This window comes from Rattus norvegicus, chromosome 8 (genome assembly GCF_021556685.1).
Source record: "Rattus norvegicus strain SHRSP/BbbUtx chromosome 8, alternate assembly SHRSP_T2T, whole genome shotgun sequence".
Classification (NCBI taxonomy): domain Eukaryota; kingdom Metazoa; phylum Chordata; class Mammalia; order Rodentia; family Muridae; genus Rattus; species Rattus norvegicus.
Window position 1 is genome coordinate 64199302 of NC_141541.1, and position 17026 is coordinate 64216327.

Here is a 17026-nt window from a genome sequence, read left to right on the forward strand (position 1 = left end):
AGGGTCTTGCGCTTCCTAGGTAAGCGCTCTACCACTGAGCTAAATCCCCAGCCCCTGCAGAAGGAATCTTAACTAGTGGATCTTTAAATTTCCTTCCAGCTCTGACATTCTGTCTTCATCCACTGCCATCAGCAACTGCTGCAGCAGGATTGGGTTTTGTACTCGATACATTTATTGAAAAAAAAAAAAAAAAACCTGTACTTCCCAGTTAATTAAGAAAAAAGTTAATTGGGGTTGGGGATTTGGCTCAGGGGTAGAGCGCTTGCCTAAGAGGCATAAGGCCCTGGGTTCGGTCCCCAGCTCCGAAAAAAAGAAAAGAAAAAAAAAAAAAAAGAAAAGAAAAAAGTTAATTAAAGTTCTTTATGGCTGTAACTACTCATTGTATGCCACACACACACCACCCCTAACCCCCGTCCCCGTGATTTTCCTGGACACTCTTCCCCATGCCCCAGCCTCCCAGAGGACACCCTAGAAGGACGGTGTAACATTGTTTTCATTCCTAAATTACATAACCACTCTCAGTGCAGAATATGATTTAAACAGACAGGAAGAAACACTGTTCTTTTGAAATGTCTTAAAAGCGATGATAATGGCCTTAACTATTAACTTGGGGGGGGGGGGACGGCCTGGAAAAGTAAAATGTAGCTTTTTAAACGTATAATGCTAGCATTAAACGAACATAAATAAATTGTTTCAACTTTGTATGTGGAGGTTGATTTTAGTGAGTGTATGACAATGCAAAAAACCTCTTCTCTCTCTCTCTCTCCCTCCCTCCCTCCCTCCCTCCCTCCCTCCCTCCCTCCCTCTCTCCCTCCTCTTTGTTTTCCTTCTTTGCCTCCTGCCCTTCCTTACTGAACTCTTCAAGAATGAAACATTGACACTGCCCATGGCCTACCCTGTAACTTGAGTGTCCGGGAGCTCCGAGTGATAGCTTTTGTATGCTTGGGCCAGGGAGTGGCACTATTAGGAGGTATGGCCTTGTTGGAGTAGGTGTGTCACTGTGGGTGTGGGCTTTAATACCCTCCTCCTAACTGCCTGGAAGTCAGTCTTAGAGGCCTGCAGATGAAAATAGAGACCTCTCAGCTCCTCCCACACCATGCCTACCTGGATTCGGCCGTGCTCCCGCCTTGATGATACTAGACTGAATCTCTGAACCTGTAAGCCATCCCCAATTAGATGTTGTCCTTATAAGAGTTGCCTTGGTCACGGTGTCTGCTCACAGCAGTGAAAAACCCTAAGACACTCCTGTAAGACTTTCCTAAGGGAGAGTCACGGAGGAAGCCTTGGTGAACCAAGCAAGTCCTTGTGCCATGGTTTAGATGTGTGTTCAAGACCCTCTCTTGAAAACCCATGGCACTAATGCAAGCTTCCGGGACCTTTCAGAGGGAGGGCCTCGTGGATATTATCTAGTCCTATAAAGGCTTCTCTTTGAAGAGTCTGTTGGGACTGGGTATCTCCTTGTTCTCATTTCCAGTCATCATGATGTGAGAAGCCTCCTCTACCTCATGTTTCTGCCATGATCCACCAGGCCCAAAGCAACCAGGTCAATGGATCATGGACTGAAGCTTTCAAAACTGTAAGCCAAAATAGATGTTTCTTCTCTTTTTAAGTGGATTTGCCTCAGATATTTGTTGAAATAACAGAAACCTAATGCCCTCTTTCTCTCCATTTTCAACCCAGCCACTGTTCATGGCTACTTCCCAGAGCACATCTTGACTGCATTCAGGTGGTTGCCTTCACCCTGCCCTCCACCCCACTCTCCCCACCCTTCTCTGCAGGGCACCCTCTTCAGCATTGGACAGAAAGCCAAAGTCCTTGCATTAGATACAAGTCTAGCTCTGATTTCCTCCTTCCTTCCCTCCACACAGAGAACCATTATGTAGTCCTTCATACACAACAGGGCACTTTGCACTCGCTGTTCCAACTGCCAAGGCCTCTCTGCCCCAGGGATCCACAGGGAAACGCTTTTCCTTCTTTCCAAATAAAGGTCTCTTGGTAGCAGCTTGTATTGCGAATGCTAATTACATTCCCTGAAAACTGTTTGCGGAGACTGTCTGCGGGTTTGTAGCTTCTGGGAACCTGCCCCCAGCTGGTTCTGATTGGTAAATAAAGTTAGTGGCAGCCAATGGCTAGTCAGGGCAGACAGAGGCGGGACTTTTAGGATTCCTGGGCTAGGAAGGAGAGGAAAGACAAGAGAGAAGAGACGCCAGGCCTGAGAAGGTGCAGAACTGGGATGCATAGCCGCCATGTAGGAGCCGGGAGAATGCGGCCCAAGAGGGCTGCCCAACTGGGTCCAGAGCAGCCAAGGTAGAACACAGAATGTAGTAAACTCGGGGTTATCAGAGGGTTAGAAAGTGGCCCAGTCATCGAGCTGGTTTAAGCATATCAAAAAATAAAAGTTGTGTGTCTTTGCAAAATATTGGGGTGGTGACTGGAATTTGCCGCTGGGATTTATTTAGATAATTAATACTACAGTCTCCTGCGTTCAGCCTGCTTTCTAATAGAACCCAGGACCACCACACATGGCCTGGGCCCTTCCCCATTGACCACTAGTTGAGAAAATGCCTTACAATAGATTCTCACGGAGGCATTTCCTCAACTGAGGCTCCTTCCTCTCTGATAACTCTAGCTTGTGTCAAGTTGGCACAAACATGTCTTTGTTTCAGCTCCTGTCTCCTGCTCCTGTTTGAGTTCCTGAACTAACTTCCTTCCACGATGGCCTGATGTGGAAATGTAAGCCAGATAAACCCTTCCCTACCCAGCTTGCTTTTGGCTATGATGTTTCCTCACAGCAACAGGCCCCTAAATAGGACATTCAGCATTCATCCCTCCCACTCAGTACCCACTACTTTTGTCCTAGGAGATACTAACAATGACAGCTACTACATCAGCGAGGCACTGTCCTCAACATAGACACTTGTTTAATCTACACCTGGGGTAAATACAATAACACATTAACCCCATCCAGCCCTCACTCCCAGCCCCCGACAGATATGCTACCTACTGTTAAACCTGAGAATCGAGAGGAAAAAAGAGTAAATCCATGATTGTCCAATTAAAGCAAGCTGAATGTTGGGAGGCCCCTGAGACCGGTCAGCCTGCTGTCTTACCTTAAGTTGGGATTTGAAAGAGCAGCCCCTGCTGGCCTCTTCAAGTCCCTTTTATAGGAGGGACAAGGTATTAAAGGGGGTGAGAGAGATCTGTCAGACATGGTTAGAAAGATACAATGAAAGGGAAGGGTCATGGGTAAGGATGTACATCCCGTGAATGGGGTTGCAAGCAGTTTACATCAGATCTAAGAAACAGGGACTTCTTAATTACGAATAGAAACCTTAACTTGAAAGAATTTAACACAGGAAAACAGGAACCTATCTTAACTATCTTTTTTTCTTTTTATCTTTATTAACTCGAGTATTTCTTATTTATTCCCCTTCCCGGTTTCGGGGCCAACATCCCCCTAACCCCTTCCCCTCTTAACTATCTTGATTGCAGACAGAACCCTTAACCTGCATAGCATATTATCCCTGATTTGCTCTCCCAGCACTTACATTACATGTCCTGCTGTCCATTTGCCTTCACTGGGTATGGCTTTTGGCTTTTAGTTTCTTTTTTTATGTTTCCAAAGCGCCTATGACTGAAACATAATGAATGTTCCCAAAACAGTTTGGAAGGAAGGAAAGAAGAAAGCGTTGCATCCTGTAAGTCATTCCAATAATTCCCCTCTATGTACATACATTATTAGAGAGATTCATTCTATAAGTTCTGTTACTCTAGAGAACCCTGAAGAATATATCCCTGCTCTGTAAGGAAGCTCAATAAATTCATTAGTTCACTAAACTAGACTGGTGGAATTGTACTTTGATCTGTCACTGGTGACCTATCTGAGGCGAGTAGATATTTCTCCACAGGGAAAGTTCATGAAATACTTAGTGTGGTGGTTTGAATAGGTTTGGACCCCATAGACTCATACATGTGAATGCTTGGCCCACAGGGAATGGCACTATTTGAAGGTGTGGCCTTGTTGGAGTAGGTGCTACCTAATGAGAGGGGTTATATCACTGTGAGGGTGGACTTTAAGGTCTCCTAGCCTTAAGCTCCACTCACTATGGAATTCCAGTCTCCTGGCTACCTGCAGAAGACAGTCCCCTTCTGGCTGCCTTTGGGCTGGTGGTCCTGGATGACATAAGAAAGTGGGTTGAGGGGCTAGAGAGCTGGCTCAGCAGTTAAGAACACTGACTTCCCTTCCAATGGTCCTGAGTTCAATTCCCAGCAACCACATGGTGGCTCACAACCATCTCTAATGGGATCTGATGCCTTCTGATGTGTCTGAAGGCAGTGACAGTGCACTCACATAATAAATAAATCTTTAAAAAAAAAAAAAAAGCAGGCTGAGCAAACTATGGAGAACAAGCCAGTAAGCAGCACCCCTCCATGGCCTCTGCATCAACTCCTGCCTCGAGTTACTGCCTGAATTCCCACAGTGATAACATGTGACCTAAGGGTTGTAAACTAACAAAACCCTTTCCTCCTGTGGTGGTTTGAATATGCTTGGCCCAGGGAGTGGCACCATTAGGAACCCTCGTTGCAGTAGGTGTGGCCTTGTTGTAGGAAGTGTATCACTATGGGGCTGGGCTTTGAGACCCTCCTTCTAGCTGCCTGAGAGATTCAATTTTCTGTTCCCTTTTGGATCTAGATGTAGAACTCTCAGCTCTGTCTCCAGCACCATGTCTGCCTTCACGCTGCCATGCTTCGGGGTGTGACAACGATGGACTGAACCTCGGAAACTATACGCCAGCCCCGATTAAATGTTTTCCTTTATAAGAGTTGCCTTAGTCATGGCGTCTCTTTACAGAAATGAAACCCTAAGACACTTGGGAAGCGCAACTGTAGTAGAAACAGAGAGTGAGGAGATTTGAGTAGCAGAATCATCAGTAAGACTAATAAGACTTTAATCATTAAGAAGTAAACTTGGCACTGACTTCCTCAAAACAAGAGTAGGAAGGCACTCTCCATTTCCCATCGGTAGCAAAACTCGAGGCCGTACGGATCCGACTGAATCATACTCACCATTAATTTTTAAATGCACTTTTTGTTTTTATTAACAGGCTCTGTGGGCTTATTGCTCAATAGAAGAGTAGACTGGTTTTCTCTTGAGAGAATATCTAGACTAGAAATTACCTTGCTGGCTAATAAAATAGATAAAGCCAGGTTGGCCCAAACATAACAGGAAGGCAAGCTCTGGAACCCTCTGACTATACCTGTCTTCAAGCCTTAGTAGGCACTGCGGCTGTTTCTCCTAAAGGTTATAACATTAAACCTGCAGCTCTCATTACAGCCTTCTAAGTTCTGATAGGAGCTGAGGATGTTCTGAAGACATTGGCATTTCCAGATTCAGCCAAACCATGTTCTACAACAAAAGGGCAAGCCTTTGCTAGGGCTGCGAGGTGAAACGAACCCCACAGTGGAGTTTAGAAATGAAGCTGCCCTTTCTACAGACACTGGCCACCAATCAGCTCTTTATGCTAAATTGCTTTTCCCCTGGGTCCAGGAAATTTCACAGTTACTCGTTAGTCTTTGATACTTGTGGTGTTAAACAGAGTCTAACACCTCTTTGCCCTGAGAACAGCCCAGCTCCCTCCTCTGGTTCCCAACTGGTTTCTCCTCTCTAGCCGGCTTCAGGATTGTCAAAACAAGGCTTGGCTATTGTCACTTTAAAGTAATCCAAGTCCCACAGCTCTGGAGATTCATGCTTCTTAGAATCTTGCAGGGCCAGAGAGGGGTCAATGGCAGAATACTTGCCTAGCATAGAGGGATCTGCGTTCAACCCCAAGCCCTAAAAAGAAAGAGAAAGAGAGGTAATTTTACGTTTTAAGTACTAAGGTCAGGAGGTCTGTGGAGCACATATAGGTGTTTTATTTTAATTATTTTGGGGGTATCTGTTGTTGTTTTGAGACCAAGTCTTACTGTGTAGACCAGGATGGCCTCAAATTCTCAGAGATCCATCTCTGTCTCCCGAATGTAAAGGCATGTACCATGATGATGATGATGACGACGATGACGACGACGACGACGACGATGATGATGATGATGATATTGTTGATTCAAGATTTGGCACATGTATGTATATGTAAATGTATGATGTTCTAGTCTCTGATTACTGCCACTTCTGAAAGAAATACCTGTTTTCCTATCCATTTTTTTAGTGCCCAAAATCAGATGGAGAGGAAAGGTTTCCTTTGCTCTTTAAAACAAAATGGTAGGCCAGGTACTTCACTCCACACTGGAGATGACCTTTGGGAGTGCTGTCGGCAGAGCAGTGGGCACCTGTGGGTCTAAGTAGACGCAGGCAGCTGCAGGGAATGCAAGTTCAGCTGCAGACCATTCTACTGGGCGCCCGAAAACCCTCGCATTCTTTGACATCTTGCTTTGCTTTGAGACTAAAGTCAGTGGTTCTCAAAGTTTAATCAGTCCTAAAATCATTAACACAGGGAAGGGGTAGACCTGTAGACTCTGGGGCCAGCCCCTGACCTCTTGAACACACCCCACCCTCACCCCCACCCCCACCCCCACCCCCACCCCCACCCCCACCTCGGGCTATTTGGGTGACTCCCATGGAAGGTTAGAAAACCCCTGTTCATTTGATGGGCCCCACATGGAGTTCTGTCTTTAGCTTTTCTTGGCAAACACTTTGCTTGTGAAGTCTCCTGACAAGGCGACTGTGGCCTTGCCTGACAGCTCTGACGGGCAGGGAGAAAGCTACAGAGACCTAAGGAAGGAATCTCATACTTTCTTGGGTGTCTTTGTATCTTCACACCTTTAAAAGTGGGGAGATCAGGAAGCCCAACACTCCTAAAAAAAAAACAAAACAAAACAAAAAACTGCCCTTTTCAAGGGCAGCACAGCAAATTGAGGTGAGGGTCATAAAACAATTTTACTTCTGAAGAAGGGAATCTCTTTAGGGAAGGTAATGGGGTGTTAAATACCAATGAGCAGAGGCAGAACCCCAGGATAGTAATGTGGAGACAGATGAGGTGCAGGGAGGGAAGAAGCTGGTTCTGCCTTCAGTTAGCCACAGCCCATGGGGAGAGAACCAGGAATGCGAGGAAGGCAGAGAAAAAGCAGTACCTTGGTGGTTAGAGATACCCAGCAATGGGTGCTCTGAGGGGCATTGTGTCTCCACGACCATGTATCCGAGATAGCCCAGTAAAAGCAATTCTTTAAAAAAAAAAAAAACTCTTAAATCACACCTATAATATATCTACTTATATCTATCATCTACCAATCTACCATCTATCTATATCCATCATCTATTATCTATCATCTATTGTGTATATACATGTGTATGCACATGTATGTGGACACACACACATGCCATAACATGCATGAGGAAGTCAGAGGACAACTTGCAGGAGTTGATTCTCTCTTTCATGCCAGGTGGGTCTCAGGTATTGAACTTAGTTCATCGGGCTTGGCAGCAAGCCCCTTAACCTGCTGAACCATCTTGCTGGCCCAGGCGAATTTTGCATTTAGGCAAGGAACCGTACTAAGGTCAACATTTTGCAGATCTTGAACAACTTCAAAGCAGAACAACTCTCCTTCAGGTGAGATAGTATGCCGTGGCATCTCAACTCAAGAAACAGCAGATCCAAGAATCGGGATCCTGGTGCTAACCACATGACCTCATCCCCAGGACACCTCTTTAGAATCTCGGAGGTGGCAAGAATGGCCCCTCTGAGTCTTCACTTCTCTGATGGCTTTTCAGAATGAAGCTCTATCATGCCCTTTCTCAGCCTTCTCTGAGGTGCCTATCAGCTTCCTTAGGTGAGCTATCGCCAAGATGGCGGTGCTTCAGGGGAGCAGGACAAACTGAAGTGTGTGCTCCGTTGTAATCCATGGCTCCCAGGCTCCTGTCCAGGGATGGCACTAGCCAAGAACCAACAGCAAGAGACAGCAGAGGGTAGAGTTAAAGCTTCGATGTCCCCGGCTTGGGGGCAGATGTACCCAAAGCCTTCCCAGCAGGTGGAGTTGGTTTGGCCCCACCACGAAAGAAAATCCCACTTCAGGGTAGTTCTGTGAGCTTCCTGGTGGAGTCTCAGAGTGAACCTGAGACCTGCCCCAGCTCTCAAGAAGGTGAATTTGAGATGGCTGTGGGCTGTCAGAATGGCCGTCCAATCAGGGCCCTCCTTTCTCTGCTCAGAACTTGCAGGTTCTTGGCTTTGTAAAATCCCAACAGAAGCAGAGTTTTGGTCATAGAATTCTTAAACTACCTGAGCCTGTGGGTTATACAGTCTTTCTCCTGCCCCTTTGGCTGCTCTAAATATCTTGGGCAGAGAATGTTTCTTTCCTTGAGAGGAAAACAAAAAGAAAGACACTGTGGAGGTTTGCCTGTCTCCCATTGCAAAACGGTCCTGCAGTTAATCGCATATGTATTTCAGGCTAAAATTACTTGGCATGAATCCTAAACCACTGTCATCCCACAGAGGAGACTTCCTCAGGCCCGGACAGAACACATCCGTGGCTCCAGATCATTCTAAGGATAAAGTCCAGATAGCATGCTCCAAGGCCCAGCTTATCTGTGCACCCAAAGGTCAATCAATGGGTTAATCAAACAAAAAGGCAAGCTTGTGCAGAAAAAGTACTAAAAAAAGGAGTCACCTGCCTTCATATATGACAAATCCTCACAAAAGGAAACGTGTGTCTGAGTTATTTTGAAAGGCAGACTTGTAAATGTCTATACTGAAAACAGACAGGAATGGAGGGAGAGACCAGCAAGACGCCACTGCAGCAGAAATAAGGGGAGGGATAGAAGAGGAAGGAGAGAGGAGAAAGAAAGTGAGGGCTGGAGAGGAGGCTCAGCTGGAGAGACGGGAACGGCGAGGCTCATAATCAAAACTGTAAGACAAATTTAGCAGGGCTACGTTTGGATACGGATAGTTTTGTACATTTGACATTGGAACCAGGTAAATGTTTCATGTAAATAAAAATTTACATTAAATTAGAAAGTGTCGATACCACTAGACTGAAGAGATGGCCCAGTGGCTAAGAAAGAACACTGCTCTTCCAGAGACTGGAGGTTCAATTCCCAGCACCACATGGTGGCTCACAACTGTCTGTTAGCCAAGTTCTGGGGATCTGGACCCCTCTTCTTGCCTACTTGGGCACTGCACATAGATACATATAGGCAAAACACTCCTAGAAAATAAAAACAAATCTTTTAATACCACTAAAATATCCTAAATGTATCTGAGTCTTTAAAACTTGCTAATCAGAGAACACATGACGTAGGTGAGACACATACGTTGGTCCATGAAGTTCCTCTCCAGATCGCAGGTAAGAATATGTTATAAGCGAACAAAGTATTTTGAGTCTAACCTTAGATGCTAGGAAGCTCCCTATCAACTTTATTGACACCAGAGATAATAACCCAATGCCAAATACGAACTTGTCTCTATGCATGTACTCTTAGTGTACGGCAGTGACGCATGTCACAGAATCTCATCTGGTCTCCACCCTTCTGTTTCCCTGTCCCATGGGCCTCATGTACTCACTGACTCCCAGGCTGGTGAACTCCAGCTGCTTCTCGTTCCCCGGCACAGGATACCTGAGTCATGAGGCTCATAAAAAGGTCTGGAAACGTGTGAGCACAGCAGACGCCAAAACCCCTTCTCTGCTTCTAGAAGAGTCAGTTCTGGAAGTTTGAAGAGCCACGAGGCCTCCCATCTTCCTGTACCTCTAGCCTGAACTCGACGGGATTTGAGTAGAGAGGTGAAAGCTGTTGGGTAGCCAGACCAGTTCCTCTGCTCTGGAAGAATCCACTCTGGAGTCCAGTTGAGAGCACTGAGCTCTCCAGAGGATTTGCTTGAAAGTACCAAGTACTGGGCTTGCCCCGGGGTGCACAGCTCAGGATCTGGGCATTGAGAGCTGAAAAGGGACATGCAGAAGATAAGGACCGGGGCGTACTGGCACCTCTGTGATCTTCTCATCTGCTCATACCATTTAAGTGTCTGAACCGGGCAGCTTCACTAGTGAGCAGAAGCCACCACAGGAAGCTCTGGCGTCTTACACCAAACGAAGAATTGTTGCCCAGACTCGAGCCATCGGGGTTTCGGAGTTGCTTGAGCTGATTTCTACCGCTGCATCCTATTGACCTCCAGGGGTCGCTGTTCTAACAACTCAAGGCTCGCGCTTGAACCAAGGTCCTCTCCCAGGAGACACAGACCTGAAGAACACACAGTGAGAGCAGAGAAAAACCTGTCAGGGGGTTGGGGATTTAGCTCAGTGGTAGAGCACTTGCCTAGCAAGCGCAAGGCCCTGGATTCAGTTCCCAGCTCCGAAAAAAAGAAAAGAAAAGAAAAAAGAAAAACCTGTCAGGATGTTGGCTCTGCCTTACTCTAATCCTGGACAGACAGACCTTCGGGTTTATATGTTGGCCAGTTCCAGCCTTACTCAGAAGCCATCTTTCACCCAGACTCAGGAACCTATTCTATTGATGCAGGCCTTTCCCAGTGTGGCCTCGAAGAGATTAAACGCTCCTGACACCCCGCCTGACATTGAGGGTCCATCTCCTTTTTGCCTGCTTTCCTGTCTAAGAGAAGAGGGACAGGGTGGCCTTAGCCACAGATAGACACAACCACACAACAATTGGTGACAAGGGAGGGAGAATTGTTTCACTTTGTTTTGTTTTGTTTTGAAGACAGGGTTTCTCTGTGTGACCCTGGCTGTCCCAGAACTCACCCTGTATATTAAAGGCATGGGCCACTATCTCCCTGCTTGAAGGAGGCTTTTCTTTGCCCTCTGGACTGGTATCAAGGCCTGGCTCTTCAAATCACTCCTGTCCTCTCCTAGTTCCTAAGCAACTTCCTCTTTCAGTTTTCAGCCAGCCTTTCATTCAACAGCAGACCCCACAGCCACCCTCTGACACTTCACTTCCTCAAGTGACAGCTTTCACCCTCTGTTGTTAAGCCCCGTATGGGGCTTCATTCTTCTCCTCTTCCCTACCAAACTATAAACTCTTCAAGAGCTAAGGCTGTGTGGTCTTGCTCCTTCTACAGCACCACAATGCCCTGCCTCTGAGAGCAGGGTCAGTGAACGCGTAACAGCAAGGGGACAAACACGGTCTGGAGGGGAGGCACTAAGTACAGGCCTGGGAAGGCAGTCCAGCCTAGCCACTTAACTGCCGGGTAGTTGTAGAAAGATTCTCTGTGAGTCCCAGGGCCCCAGTCTACTTCCTGGGATTAACTGGAAGGCTGGGCTGGTCAAACATGTTATTATGGTGGTTTCTTTAGTCAGAGCATGTCCTGGGGCTGTGGTGGGGAGGGCATACCCATTGTATTTCTTAGATCTTCTTGGTTATAATTGCTGATCAAAGCCAGTGGGAGGCTGTCTGTAATCCTCAGGTCCCAGGCCAGTGGTTAAGGCAGCACATGGGGAGGGGATACACATTGGCCACCCATACACTTGTGTCTATGTAAGACTTTGTGAGAAAGCCCCAGGCTCTCTGCCAGTGTCAAGGGGCGGCAGCTTTTATCTAACCCATGGCTACCCATGAGGAGTTAACTGGATGTGGCCTCACATGGGTGCCTTACGGTCCTCTATTCCCCAAGATTCCTTGCTGCCTTTAGTGGGGACAGGCGCTATGAATAACAACATTAGGACTCCCCCCGAGGAAGGAGACAGCTGGATGCAGTGAGCCCCAGTAGCCTCATTTCCCAGAAGGGAGACAAAAACCTGACCAGGAGAAGGGGCTTGTCCAGTGCCATGTCTGTTGTCCTTCTCAAAGAGAAAAATGCGTTTTGGAAACAGAGGTTTGGATCCTAGCTCTCAAACTCAACTGGCTATAAGAGCTTGAACAGATTCCAAGCCCAGAGCCCAGTTTGTGCAACTGTTGGTGGAAGATCACAGTTGGTGCTTCTTTGCTGTGAGGGTCCATCACCATGTCTCTGCAAAGTGATGGTGTTGCCTCTCCCAGACAGCCTGAGGACAGGGAACATCTGTGGTCTGGGTGTGGCAAGGCTGCTAAAGTTTTAGGAGAGGAAGGAGGGTGGGTTGTGAGGAGAACAGGTTAAAAAGACAAAACAAAACTAGAAGTGGTAAGTTCAAACGATCTTATTGGTAAAACACAAACACGTTCTGCGGTAAGGCACGTTCTGGGGACGTGACTCATCTGGCAGAGTACCGCCATGCTTGCATAAGGCCGTGGGTCCAATCCATTGCACAATGAACATGAGTGGTAGTGAGTGCTTATATTCTTAGAACTTGGGAGGCTAAGGCAGGAGGGTTGTTGATTCTAATGCTAGCCTGGATTACACGGGAACACTCTGTCTTAAAAAAAAAAAAAATCACTGGGGCTGGAGAGATGGTTAAGAGCACTGACTTCTTTTCCAGAGGTCCTGAGTTCAAATCCCAGCAATCACAAGCATCTGTAATGAGATCTAATGCCCTCTTCTGGTGTGTCTGAAGACAGCAACAATGTACTAGCATACATAAAATAAATACTTAAAATTTTAAAATCACACACTAAATTCTAGGACAGCCTAGAGAGACCCTATAGAGAGATCCTGTCTTTAAAAAAAAAAATCAGGGGTTGGGGATTTAGCTCAGTGGTAGAGCGCTTGCCTAGAAAGCGCAAGGCCCTGGGTTCGGTCCCCAGCTCCGAAAAAAAGAAAAAAGAAAAAAAAATCAAACTATCAAATGGTAGTAAAATGTTTAAAAAGATTTGAAGGCGGATCTGATTCCAGGAAGATTAGTGGCATAGGGCCTGGACCACATTCCCTGGCCCTTTTCATTCATTCTTTTTATTCCACAGGAAAGGATTGAACATCCACATGTCTGGATGCTGCTCAGAGAGGACTGAGTCCCAGCTGTTCCAGTGACCAGGGAGGCAGGACAAAAAGACACCATCAGGGTGAGAATGGCTTTGAATGTTGCCTGTGCTCACCGTGCTGTGGAAGCAGACATACTTTCCTTTGATTTTTAATTACAGACCGTGTTTTTATGGCTGAGACCAGTCCACATATATCACTTTATAAGCCAGCGTTTTTATTTGGTGGGGTGTCATAAACATCACACTGTCATTATAAACCCCGTAAATCTTGTCCCTGGCTGTGATGTATGTTCAGTGGAGTGGTGCCATATTTAATTAGGTTTGGACATTTAGGTTGTTTTCAGCCTTTAATTCTGTGATAAATGTTATGGCTATTGTTGTACCTCATTGTTTCTGATCTTCCTTGTTACTTCTGTCATATAGATTGCTGGTCACAGGGCTTCAGGACATAGTATCTTTAAAACTTTCTCAATAACTCAGCAATAGTTGACACTCTAGGTGGTGTTCTGAGATGACTTTTGGGGTGCCTACCATAGTTGTGGCATTGTGAGTCCTTACATCTGCGTGGTGTCTGGAGAACCAAGTCAAGGTTTGAATCACAAGCCTTGGGGCACCAAGCTCAGCCCCTTCACTTTTAATCCCAGCTATGGCCACATCACTTCTCCCTTTTGAAACCCACCCTTCCCCTGTGGCAGGTTCCACCCTGACCACTTTCGTTTTGTGAGGATCCAAGGCAGTGAATGTAAAGCTAGAATGCATACAGTAGGAACATAATACTTGCACACTGTTGCAGGATGACAGCTCCTTGGTTGGCACTAGCATAGATTCTTGTCCTCTGGAAGCTGATGCTTCAAGGTGAAACCTTAGCCGATCTGACCCAACACTGGAAGATTCCAAGGAACTCTGTAGATAGAGGGCTAAATGGCCGAGATCAAATTCCAAAGGCAGAGAAGACAACACATGGTTCTGGGCGCAGAAGAGTAGAGGAGCGATTGCTATGCTGTCTGGGATTTAAGGGAAGAAGGAAAACGGGGAGGTAAAGGAAGAGGGGTCAGGGAGCTGTGAAGGAGAGCCAGAAGAGAGGGCTGCCTCTGTCAGCGTCAGGAGGGAAGGTGGATGCTGTCGTCCGGCTAGTTGGAGGTCCTCTGGTAGTTGGCTCAGCACATAGGTCTGTGACTAACTGACTGTGTGGTACTGGACAAGAACCTCACCCTGGCTGGACACTAGTATACCCATCTGTAGAAGAGCCTAGTACCTACCCATCTTAGGCATCCTCTGGTCTGGCAGCGCCCTGAAGAAATTAAATGGCTCCTAGACTGTTCCCCAGAGAAGTAAATACCCAAATCTCTTCTGGAGACAGAAGACAAGATCTGCCCTGGGGCTCTTTAAATAATAGGAAGCCATTTCTAGGACTTAGTAGAACAATACAGTCAGAGGGAGGGGACTTGCTTAAGAAGAGAAACCATAGGCAATGCAGGGGACTGGGGAGCACAGCAAGTTAGGCTGGGACCTTCCAGTCAGGGGCTGCCGCTCATACTGGACATCAGCAAAGACCACAAAGAGTTAGCAATCCAAGTTCTTCTCACATGACTTAAGGATTTCTGCCCTTGCTCATCCTATGGCTAGATGTCCTGATGTTGCAGGCTGGGTTCTGTGAAAATAACACTGACGGTGTTGGGAGCACTCGATGACAATGAAGGGAGGAGGGTTTTGGGAGCACTCGATGCCAGTGAAGAGAACTTGCATTTGTAGCAAAGGAGACCCAGTCAGGATCCTCAACAGTGCCTGTCAGTTCCTGGTTTCTGGCCTATTGGTTTGAAATGCCTGGCAACCATCCCTCACCACTTCCCTCCCTACTCCTGCTTTAGCTATGCTTCTGGTCATGTGCTCTCCACTGGGCCACAGTGACGGCACGACTTAGTCCTAGTTAAGGAAAGAAATAATTTCCTTTCTTCCACTATTTCTGTGTGATTTGACCCTAAGGTCTTGAAATCAGAGAGTAGGAGCATAGCCCTGAAAAAGAGACAGGGGCAGAGTCCTTGTAAGAACCCTCAAGCTGTGTGGTGGTGGTGCAGGCCTTTAATCCCAGCACTGGGGAGGCAGAGGCAGGCAGATCTCTGTGAGTTCAAGGCCAGCCTGGGGTTACCTGTATCATTGTGGGCTCAGGAATTTCCATTTCATTCAGTGTTCTCTCTCTCTCTCTCTCTCTCTCTCTCTCTCTCTCTCTCTCTCTCTCTCTCCCCCCCCCTCTCTCTCTCTGTATGTGTGCGTGCGTGCACACACACGCACGCACGCACACACACATGCACACACACATGGGTATGGAGTCCAGAGATCAACACCAGGCATCTTCCACAATAACCCTTCACCTTCTCTCTTGAGACAGGGTCTCACTGAACTTGAAGCTCACCAACTGAGCTAGACCAGCTGGCCAATGAGCGTGGAGATCTGCCTGTCTCTGCACTCCCTGCTGCTCAGTGCAGCGTACAGACACGGCCTTGCACACCCAGCTTGTGAGTGCTGAGGGTGGGGGGGGGAGGGGCTGAGAATCTGAACTCACATCCCATGCTTGCATGACAGGAGCTTTAAACTGACCGAGGCATCTCCCCGTTCCCCACACAGTGAGTTTTAATGTTATTTGCGATGCACAGTTTTTCCAGATTTGGCCATTGTGGGTGCAGTCTAGCTCTTTCTGCTTTGCTTCCCTTCTTTACTTTCTGACCCAAGGTGTTTCTGAGATAGCTTGTAAATTACCCCACCTCACACCCCCATCTCTAGCTGTGAAGTCGGCTTTCTGTGAGGATCAAGCCTTGGTTCCTTTCGGTGGTAAGTTCAGAATCTCTGCTCTTCAGTCACCGGTCCTCACCTTTTGTCTTAGAAACTGTTTGGACTATACTTTGAGGAGAATGTCAAGGGTTTGTATGACAAGATAAACTGAGAATTGTTAAGCTCTAACTCATGATAAGCCACCGTAGGATCCATGGTTTTGCAACTCTGCGGAGACCTGAGTCCTATTGCTGTTTCACTATTGATAATGATATATTTACATCTTTTCACTAACTTGGGGGAAGGACAGATCATGTCACTGTCATGTCAGGCTGGGCCGAGACCTCAAGGGAAAGAAGGGCATTGACTAGGGACTGGAGGGATAGAGGCCTGGAAGCCAAAGGGTCCTTCTATTTATTATCTGTCTGTCTGTCTATCTATCTATTCATTTTTTTTTTTTTTTGCAGTCCAGGTTCTTTATTTCCTTTGTGTACATTAGGCTATGAATTTGAATGGAATGGGCTCCAGCAGCTCAGGCTCCTTTCCTTTAGTCCTCACAAAGTGGGCTTCTCTGCGTGGCGCAGGCTGGCGCTTCAGCTGAACCCAGGTGCCCTTCTCTTTGGCTTCCTCTTTCTTCTGATCATTCTCCTTCACCCGCTTCAGGAAGCTGTCTCTGCTCTTCCAGTGCTTGATGTGCTCAGTCCGCACATTGATCCTCTTGGCCAGAATCTTGCCTTTAACTTGCTTGTTTACAATGATGCCCACGGCATGCTGGGTGACATTGTAGACTCTTCCGGTTTTGCCGTGGTAACACTTATGGGGCATTCCTTTTTGAACAGTGCCCATTCCCTTGATGTCTACAATATCACCCTTCTTATAGATTCGCATGTATGTGGCCAAAGGAACGACTCCATGTTTCCTAAAAGGTCTAGAGAACATATACCGAGTACCTCTCCTCTTTCCTTTAGTGTTCGTCATTTTGGCGAGTTACTGGAAGATGGCTGCCCCAGCGGAAAAAGCCTATCTATTCATTTATTCATTCATTTATTTATGTTTTTTCAAGACAGGGTTTCTTCTCTGTAGCCATAGCTGTCCTAGAACTCTCTCTCTCTCTGTAGACCAGGCTGGCCTCAAATTCACAGAGATCTGCCTGCTTCTGCTGCCCAAGTGCTGGGGATTAAAGGCTCGTGCCACTAACACCCATAGCTTCAAAGACTCTTCCTCCAAGGCACTCTTTAACCACAAAGGAGAGAGTAGAACTTTGTGATAAAGAAACTAATAAACAGGGGCTGGGGATTTAGCTCAGTGGTAGAGCGCTTACCTAGGAAGCACAAGGCCCTGGGTCCGGTCCCCAGCTCCGAAAAAAAGAACCAAAAAAAAAAAAAAGAAAGAAACTAATAAACAGGGGTTGGGGATTTAGCTCAGTGGTAGGGCGCT

At 46.8% G+C, this 17026-nt stretch overlaps 1 long non-coding RNA gene and 1 pseudogene across 3 annotated transcripts; one reads left to right on the forward strand and one right to left on the reverse strand.

The window, feature by feature from the left end:
• Nucleotides 1-2170: 2170 nt before the first annotated feature.
• LOC108351848 (uncharacterized) lies at nucleotides 2171-10763 on the forward strand. 2 transcript variants are annotated; one of them, XR_015627697.1, is made up of 5 exons: nucleotides 2171-2307; nucleotides 2667-2733; nucleotides 3626-3698; nucleotides 4694-6117; nucleotides 9559-10763. It is a non-coding gene; the product is annotated as an uncharacterized LOC108351848 (long non-coding RNA). The 2 variants fall into 2 exon arrangements; XR_015627698.1 differs by having other exon boundaries at nucleotides 2194-2307; nucleotides 6025-6117; nucleotides 9559-10333.
• A 5274-nt stretch (nucleotides 10764-16037) lies between these two features.
• LOC134480185 (large ribosomal subunit protein eL21-like) lies at nucleotides 16038-16609 on the reverse strand (annotated as a pseudogene). Its single transcript, XR_015627699.1, has one exon. The product of XR_015627699.1 is annotated as a large ribosomal subunit protein eL21-like (transcript).
• Nucleotides 16610-17026: the final 417 nt, after the last annotated feature.